The following is an 8,798-nucleotide window of genomic DNA, read 5'->3' on the forward strand; positions in this document are numbered from 1 at the left end:
TTCAGGCCCGATGGCGTTGGGCCTGTCCTTTCACTCCCTCTAAGGCCAGAAGATGACAGTCGGAAGGAGGGAGGGGAGGGTTCTTCCTCTTCAGGCCCGATGGCGTTGGGCCTGTCCTTTCACTCCCTCTAAGGCCAGAAGATGACAGTTGTTTCACTATGCTCTCCTAAGAACTGAGATTGACTCCAAAAAACAACAAACAGGTAGTTTGTAGTTTAAAACAAAAAGTTTACTAATGGCTTCTATATTTACATAGAATCTATATCCTCATCTAGCTAATGAATAGTTTAGGTAAAAGAAATATTTATCTCATCATCTTTCCAAAACAAAGTTGAGAGAGCAGGAAGATGGAAACACAACAGCTCAGTTGAAAATCTTTGAGAGAATGTCTGTTAGTCCCAAGGGGGAGTGACATAAGTCACATGGTTAGTTTGAATGTGGGAGGGGGATTGCATGCAGGAAATCCCTATCTGTCTAAGGTGAGGAAAAGGGAATGCAAAAACCATCCAACACTTTTAGGTGGGATTGGTGCCACCACTTTGGTGGTGGCTGGCAGCTGACTTAGGCCACTGACCTTGAAACTGATGGGAAATAGCAATTTCAAATTGTTTAATTAGTTGCTCTTGGATTTTTTACTGCCAGGAATGGAAAGAGTTCCTTGTGTTGCTCTCTGCTTATGTGCCAAAACAAAACCAACTGGAATTAAGGGAAGTGTAAATCCAAAACATCTGCAGGACACTAGATTGGACAAGGCTGCCCTAGATGCATTCACATTAGTAGTGGATGTTGGGAAGTCATATATGGGGAAACTTCCATGTGCTATATAAAATCTCCTTTCCTGTGAGAAAGCTAGTTCATTAGGTAGTTGGTTTGTTATGTTGGCATATAGTGTTAAAACGATTTTGATGTTGTGCATCACGTGAGACAATATGTCAACATTTGGCACCAGATTTTCCACCTTCGTGACTGTAGTCATCAGCTTGTGAGCTGGAGAAACTCCTCTCCCTTTCTATAATGAGCAAAGAGTTACTGTAAACTTCTCTCAGATGAGGCTTTTATTCTTAGAAGTTCCACTGTGTACAAAAATATATACATCGACACCATCCACCATCCAAACAAATAACAACCGACTCTGAGGCAGCCACAGTAAAACCATCCGTCTCACTCTCTTCTCAGTGACAGTTGAGAATTGACAGCTGGCAGTTGCATCAACATTCCACTGATGCACTGTTTGAATGCTGACACACAACTGCCTCTAGAGCTGTAAATAACTTTCTCAAAACGCCGTCTCTGGCATTCCTCCAAGACACGTGTCGACACCAAGTCCATTGAGAGCTCGCACTCTGGAACCCCCTGTAAGCTGTACAGTATGTGATCAAAATCACTGGATAAGCTGCCCAGCAAGATGTACGCCTTTTGTTCTTTGGCTAACTTTATTCCTCTGTTTTCTACTTCTAGGAACAGATGTCGCATGGTGGACAGATGCTCTTCTGGAGACTGTCCCTTTTGCATTTTACAAGCATACAGTCTCTTGCTCCAGAGCATTTTCGACAGTGCAGAGTCATATTGATGCACTTCTCTCAGTCCATTCCAAACCTCCTTGGCAGATACCTTATCCCTTACATGGTCTAACTGACTGGGCTCCAGAGTGAGACATAACGTAGCTCTGGATCTTCTATCTCTTTCAGCATTTTTGGCAGTTAAACCTTCTTCAATTACATCCCAGAGTCCTCCTCTTATTAGGACTGCCTCAGCATAGACAGCCCATTGGCTGTAATTGGAGTCATTTAACTTAGGGAACTTCATGAAATCCATGCTGGCAACAAAACAAATGCCCAGCCTTAACAGCCTCCCACAGCTCTCACTATCTGCTGAATATAAGAAGATGGCTGGCAGCTCAGCTCCTTAACTCTTTGCCTTCTGGCCCTCAGACAGTTTGAGCTGCTCTTCTGGATAACTGCTCACAAAACAGCTTCTCACTCAGATGCACAGGCAGATCCTGAGGTGCACACTGGGCCCATAACCCTTGTTAAAACGCTTTTGATGTTGTTGCACAGCGCGTGAGGCAACACGTCAACGTATGGCGCCAGGATCACCTTTATGACTGTAGTCAGTAGCTTGTGAGCTGGAGAAACACCTGTCACTTTCTGGCAAAGAGAAACTGTAATCTTCTCTCAGATGAGGTTTTTATTCATAGAAGAAGTTCCACTGTGTACAACAATATTTCCATTGACACCATCCACACTAGTAACAACCCACTCTGAGGCACACACTGTCTCACTCTCCTCAGTGACAGCTGAGAATGACAGTTGCATCAACATTCCAGTGATGCACTGTTTAAATTCTGACACTTATAACTGCCACTAGAGCTGCACAACATTAGGCATTTAAACAGGAAGTGACATAATGATTAGGCATTTAAACAGGAAGTGACATAAGAGATAGTCAACAAGTGCTGTAAAGTAATGTAGGATGCTGCCAGTCTGAAAGGTCACTCAGGAAGGAGGCTGGATCCTTTGTGACACAGAGGGAGAGGCAAGGCCTAGTAGGCCTCATGGAGCCTTTGCTAGAGTAGTGGTGAACATTTTGCCTCAGAGTGGGTTACTGGTGGATGGTTTCGATCTATAAGTTGATGTATTCAGTGGGACTTCTAAGAATAAAAGCCTCATCTGAGAGAGGTTTACAGGGCCTCTTATTAAGAAAGGGCCAGGTGTTTCTTCAGCTCAAGCTGCTGACTATCTCGATTTCACTAAGGCCTTTGACAAGGTTTCCCATGACATTCTTGCAAACAAGCTTGTAAAATGTGGGCTAGACAAAGGAACTGTTACATGGATCTGTAATTGGTTGACCGGCCGAACCCAAAGAGTGCTCAACAATGGCTCCTTTTCATCCTGGAGAGAAGTGACCAGTGGGGTCCCACAGGGCTCTGTCCTGGGCCCAGTGCTATTCAACATCTTTATCAATGACTTGGATGACAGAATTGGGAGCATACTTATCAAATTTGCAGATGACACCAAATTAGGAGAAATAGCTAATACTCCAGAGGACAGGATCAAGATTCAAAATGACCTGAATAGACTAGAAAGCTGGGCCAAAGCTAACAAAATGAAATTCAACACAGAGAAATGTAAGGTACTGCACTTAGGGCGGAAAAACGAAAAGCACATATATAGGATGGGAGACACCTGGCTTAAGGAGACAACATGTGAAAGGAGTCCAAGTAGACCACAAATTGAACATGAGTGAACAGTGCGATGCGGCAGCTAAAAAGGCCAATGCAATTTTAGACTGCATCAATAAAAGTATAGTGTCTAGATCAAGGGAAGTAATAGTGCCACTGTATTCTGCTCTGGTCAGGCCTCACCTGGAATATTGTGTCCAGTTCTGGGCGCCACAATTCAAAAAGGACATTGAGAAACTGGAGCGTGTCCAAAGGAGGGCGACTAAAATGGTGAAAGGTCTGGAAACCTTGCCCTATGAGGAACGACTCAGGGAGCTGGGGATGTTTAGCCTGGAGAAAAGAAGGTTAAGAGGTGATATGATAGCCCTGTTTAAATATTTGAAGGGATGTCATATTGAGGAGGGAACAAGCTTGTTTTCTGCTGCTCCAGAGACTAGGACCCGAAATAATGGATGCAAGCTGAAGGAAAAGAGATTCCACCTCAACATTAGGAGGAACTTCCTGACAGTAAGGGCTCTTCGACAGTGGAATAAACTCCTTCCTCGGAGAATGGTGGAGTCTCCTTCCTTGGAGGTCTTTAAGCAGAGGCTGGATGGCCATCTGTTGGGTATGCTTTGATTGAGAGTTCCTGCATGGCAGGGGGTTGGACTGGATTGCCCTTGTGGTCTCTTCCAACTCTACGGTTCTATGATTCTACAGTCACGAAGGTGGAAAATCTGGTGCCAAACGCTGACATATTGCCTCATGCGCTGCGTAACATCAAAAGCATTTTAACATATTATTCTGTCTTCTTAATGCACTATTGTTCAAGATACATGGAATTAACAAATGTTCTGTCTCTGTGTTAGCATTGAAATCATTACTTTTTGGCAGGATTTGTGCCACCACTTTGGTGAAGGGAAGCAGATGATTCAGATAAGTGATCTTGTACCATTCTGAAAAACAGTAATTATTGGGTTGGTGTTTTTTGTTTTTGTTTTTGGAAGTTTATATCTTTTATTAAATTATTCACATAAGTCTACAGATCACATACATCAATCAAACAAATAGTATATCCCCTATATCTAAAACAAACTCATCCAATATTTACTTATTTATCTGAATCAAATCAAATAATCTTTGGACCAGGAAATTCCTCTTCCCCTTTCCTAGCCTCTACTCTCCTTCCTCTGCTCCTGTTTTCTTTAACACTGTCTACTATTTCTCATCACCCCTTCTCTGCATCCTGCGTCTATCCTGTACAATCCCTCCCTGTCTCCTTCTCTCACCTTCTCCAAGGTCCCCCTCCTCCATCTCCCTCAAAGGAGGGTGCCTAAAATGGTGGTCTGGAAACCATGCCTTATTATGAAAGACCTAGGGAGCTGGGGACGTTTAGCCCGGAGAAGAGAAGGTTAAGAGGTGATATGATAGCCTTGTTTAAATACTTAAAGGGATGCCATATTAAGGAGGGAACAAGCTTGTTTTCTGCTGCTAAAGAGAACAGGACTAGGAACAATGGATGCAAGCTCCAGGAAAAGAGATTCCACCTCAACATTAGTAGAAACTTCCTGACAGTAAGGGCTGTTCGACAGTGGCACACACTCCCCTGGATAGTGGAGATCTTCAAGCAGAGGCTGGATGGCCATCTGTCGGGTCTGCTTTGATTGAGAGTTTACATATCTTACAAACTGTTCTTATAACTTAATCTTATTAGTATTCTCAATTACTTTAATTTTATAATAATATGACTATTTTAAACTAAAAATTATATTTCTCACCCATTATACTATGAAATAATAATGTCAGTTACCCATCATCAATGCATAATAAATAGATCTCCCAATTTCCCTTTAATATAATTTATCGCCATATACCATTCCATTGGTATCTCCTCCATTGAATCATTCTTCATTATATAAATTAATCTATCCATTTCAAAAAAGTCCTATAAATAATTTATCCTCTCTTGTAATTCTGGGACATCCTTTGCTTTCCATTTTTAGCATATAATCTTGTTCTTTTATTTTAACTGCCAGGGATGGGGTGAGGACCTTGAGATATTCTCTGCTTTAGGTGTCAAGATAATTTATCTAATGTGTCCAGATAGCTGGAAATATCAGGAATAAAAATCCAAAACATCAGCAGAACACTAGATTGGTCAAGGCTGCCCTGGAAATATTCCAGCTAGTAATGCAGATTGGGAGGATCTATGTGGGAACATCTCCTACATGTTAAAACAGAATCTCCCTTCGCAGGAGAATGCTAGCTCATCAGGGAACCAGGTTGTAACTTTTTTTCTCTTCCTGATATGCTATTTTTTAATAAGGAAGGAGTTAAAGAAAAGAGGTGAGGGAATATTTAAAATATCTGTCTTTATTCTGAAGTAATCAAACCCTGTTGGGGAGGCACCATGTTTTTTTCCTCTACATCTGATCAATTTCTCTTTGGATGATGACTATTTTCTCTTGCAGGTGACCTTTGAGGATGTGGCTGTGTATTTCACGAAGGAGGAATGGAACTTGCTGGATGAGAACCAACGATCTTTGTACTGGGATGTCATGGTAGAAAACTATGAGAATCTGTCCTCCTTGGGTAAGGAATCTAAAGCCATTGCCCTTTTTACGGAGGCTCCTTTCATAGTGCTTTGATTGCACTGTAATTGTCATGGCAGCATCCTGTGGAATTTGAGGATTTGTAGTTTAGTGAGGCACTAGACCTCTCCAGTTGAGAATTCTCAATACTCACTCCTAAACTGCCAGTCCTAGGATTTCATAGGAAGGAATCATGGCAGTTAATGCGTTTTACCCCCAAATGCCCTTCCAACATACCTCTAAGCATTTTTTCTAAGTTTTTGGCCCCTCTTTTAGTGCTTCTAGGCCCTGGACAACCTTCCAACATGGTCTTGGGAAGAAGGCCTCCCCTGGCTCTCAAATGGCTCAGAAGGAGCCTAACAGTGGTAAAATTGCCCCCACTTTTCCCAAGGGAAGTCAGGAGATATTTAGAAGCAAAACATTTTCCTTTTTCTCTGGTGGCACAATTGGAGGGAGGGGTGCCCAGTTGTCTCAATCTCAGCACAGCCATGAAGCTCTTGCATGACTTCCTCAGTCCAACCAGCCCCCTGGTTTAGCCTCTCTTATTTATATATTTATTGTCCTGCCTTTCTTCCTAAATGAGACTTAAAGGCTCACAATAAAGCTTCTTCCTGCTTCTGTTTCTGTCACTGGTAGTCTATAATAATAGTAATAATATGTATTTCTTACCTGCCCCATCTCATGGATCAAGACAGCGAACAACAATTCATCACTTAAAAACACAAAAAAACATAAATCAGTTAAAAAACAAAGAAGACACATATATCCTAAAACAACATAGGCTTAAATTTCATGGTTTAAAATTTATAGTTTTAAAAATCAACTGGATAAGCCACCTGGAAGGGATTTAGTCTGCAATGCTATTTTTAGTTCAGACAGCATATCCAGTTCTTCAGTGTCTTCTGGCAGGTCGTTCCACAGTGTAGGGACAGCTGAAGAAAAAGTCCTCTGGCTGATAATTACCAACGTAGCCCTGGCTGGCTGGAGTAAATGTCTGGCAGAGGACCTGAGTGTATGGGGCAGATTATATGGGAGGAGGAGATCCTGTCGGTAACCCGGACCCAAACCATGTAGGGATTTAAAGGTAATAACCAATTCTTTGTACCTTGTCTGAAAACTGATTGGCAGCCAGTGGAGTGATTATAATATTGAGGTTATATGATTACTCATGGATATCCCAGTAATCAATCTGGCCGCTCTGTTCTGAACTAATTAAATCATCGAATCATAGAATCGTAGAGTTGGAAGAAACCGAACCGCAAGAGCCATCCAGTCCAACCCCCTGCCATGCAGGAAATCACAATCAAAGCATCCCCGACAGATGGCCATCCAGCCTCTGTTTGAAGACCTTTAAGGAAGGAGACTCCACTACACTCCAAGGGAGTTTGTTCCACTGTCAAACAGCCCTTACTCTCAGGATGTTCCTCCTAATGTTGAGGTGGAATCTCTTTTCCTGGAGCTTGCATCCATTGCTCCGGGTCCTAGTCTCTGGAGCAGAAGAAAACAAGCTTGCTCCCTCCTCAAAATGACATCCCTTCAAGTATTTAAACAGAGCTATCATATCACTTCTTAACTTTCTCTTCTCCAGGCTAAACATCCCCAGCTCCCTAAGTCGTTCCTCATAGGGCATGGTTTCCAGACCTTTCACCATTTTAGTCACCCTCCTTTGGACACGCTCCAGTTTCTCAATGTCCTTTTTGAATTGTGGTGCCCAGAACTGGATACAGGTTTCTGAACTTGTTATAGCTCTGAGAACCTTTTTGGCTGAAGAGTGGGATCTAAATACTCTAAATAAATAAATGTCCAGCCTTGATTTTACCAGCATATGCACTACCATCTTTAGGTCCTCCATCTCTAGGAGGGGCTAATAGCCAAGTAAGCACTCTTGGCCATCACATCTATCTGAGCTGTCATTTGGATCAACAGATCTAGAAGCAGCCCCAAGCTGTGGACACTGTTTTTCAGGGGGAGTATAACCCCATCCAGGACTGGTTGACACACCTCCAAGCCCAGGTTACAACCTTACAGTCTTGTCTGGATTCAGTAATTTGTTTTTTCTCAGTTTATCCATCCCATTACCTCTCCCAGGCATTCATTCAGAGAGGACACACTATCCTTATTTGAGGCTATATGTGAAGGCATGGAGAAATATATTTGGGCAGTGGCCTCCCCAGCCCAGGTGTCACTCAGTGTGTGTGGGGGTGGCGCAAAATTGCAGCCTCCCCCCATGCCTTTCAAGTCCATGCTGGACTCAGGAGGCAGTCTTCCTCCCCCCTCCCCATGCTTTCTGAGTCCTTGCTTGACTTGGAAAGCAGCCTCTTCACATGTTGCTGGGGCAGGAGAGATGTATGTTTGCCCCTTGCAGGCTGCTATGTCCAGGCCTTCCTATCCAGGGAGAAAGCCCAGGACAATACTGCCAGTGCCCCTCCTCCCCCCAGCTGCCTTCCGAGTCCAGTGTGGACTTGGAAGGCATGAGGGGGAGACTGCTTTGGAAAGCAGCTGGGGAGGCTACAGCAGCACACTGATCTTCCTCCAACATGTACTTTCTCCCTGGAGAGGAAGCCTTGGATGGAGCAGCCTGCAAAGGTGCATGTGGACCCCTCCTGGTACCACCTAGTGTAGTCTGCACCCCACCCCTCAGTGACAGCACAGTATTTGGGTGTCATCAGCATACTGATAATACCCTGCCCTATACCTCTGGAAAATCTCTCCTACAGGTTTCATGTAGATGTTGAATAGCATTGCAGATAGGATGGTACCTTATGGTATGCCATATGAGGACCAGCCATCCCCAAGCATCACCATCTGGAACCTGTCTGGAAGAAAGCTCCACAACCACTGAAGCACACTGCTTCCCATCCTCAAATCCCACAGGCTTTCCAGAAGGATAACATACTCAGTGGTATCGAATGCCGTTGAAAGGTCCAGCACTTTGTGGATAAAAGGTACCTCTGGGACGATCTAGAATAGGACCAGAAAGCAGTGGCCTCCAGGGCACCAGTTAGTTTTCAGGCCCAGTAGTGTCAATTCAAATTATTAACTGCTGG

General features: G+C 43.5%; 1 pseudogene; it reads left to right on the top strand.

Annotated features, from left to right (window-relative positions):
* The window catches only part of LOC121922989, a 14,873-nt pseudogene that overhangs the window by 3,428 nt on the left and 2,647 nt on the right, over nt 1-8,798 (top strand).

The sequence above is a fragment of the Sceloporus undulatus genome, chromosome 2 (genome assembly GCF_019175285.1).
Source record: "Sceloporus undulatus isolate JIND9_A2432 ecotype Alabama chromosome 2, SceUnd_v1.1, whole genome shotgun sequence".
Taxonomy (NCBI): Eukaryota; Metazoa; Chordata; class Lepidosauria; order Squamata; family Phrynosomatidae; genus Sceloporus; species Sceloporus undulatus.